This window comes from Thunnus thynnus, chromosome 18, assembly GCF_963924715.1.
Source record: "Thunnus thynnus chromosome 18, fThuThy2.1, whole genome shotgun sequence".
Lineage (NCBI taxonomy): Eukaryota > Metazoa > Chordata > Actinopteri > Scombriformes > Scombridae > Thunnus > Thunnus thynnus.
Genome location: NC_089534.1, coordinates 24,622,022 through 24,622,981, shown reverse-complemented (window position 1 = coordinate 24,622,981; position 960 = coordinate 24,622,022).

Below are 960 nucleotides of genomic sequence, written 5' to 3'. Positions count from 1 at the left end.
GAATACGGACTAAAAGGAGGAAAGGAAAGGGGGAAGAGAAAGGAGGAAAAACTGGGAAAAGATGAGGAGAGGGGGTGCAGGGAGGTAGACACAGGTCAGCTTGACCCACAGCGCAGCTTCTCTACCCACAGCTCGGCATTTTGGGATTTGGAGTCACTATGAAAAAAATAGAAATGAACACATAAATTAAGTCACCAATAACTTCTCAAACAAATCTAGAGCTGCAATGATTAGTCGATTAATCGTTCAGTCGATCAACAGAAAATTAATCAGCAACTTTTTTGATAATCGAATAATCATTGTAGTCATTTTTTTAAACAAAAATGCCAAACATTTGCCTGTTGCAGCTTTTCAAATGTGAGGATTTGAAGTTTTTCTGTGCCAGACATGATAGTAAACTCAAATTCTTTGGATTTGTGACTGTTGATTGGACAAAACAAGACATTCGAAGACGTCATCAAGGGATCTTGAAAATTGTGCCATTTCTTCACATTTTAATAATCTGCAGATTAATTGATAGTGAAATTCATCATTAGTTGCAGCCCAAAAAAAACATTATTGTGGATTATTGACATGGTTTTAAAGTAAACACTACTCTATGACTGTAGTAAATGCCCATATTATGGAACTGATAGATGTATGGCTACTCTGATACTGCAGTCTTGTCAAAATTTGTAGTCCACAGTGAATCTAATGAACTAATCAGGACATTCACAAAAGTCAGGTAGATATATAAAAAGAGGATTTTTTATTAAGAATCAACATATTTTTTTTTTTTTACATCTAAATGATATATGAATAGCTGTAATCAGTGATCAAATTGTAATCAATATAATGTGTAAAATGTAATTCTGAAGAACAGAAAATCAGTGGTACATTCAAGATTTCCTCTGAGCTGATTGTTTGCTGACCGCCTTCTTGTATTTGTATAATATCACATTTTAAATCATCAGCTCAGGT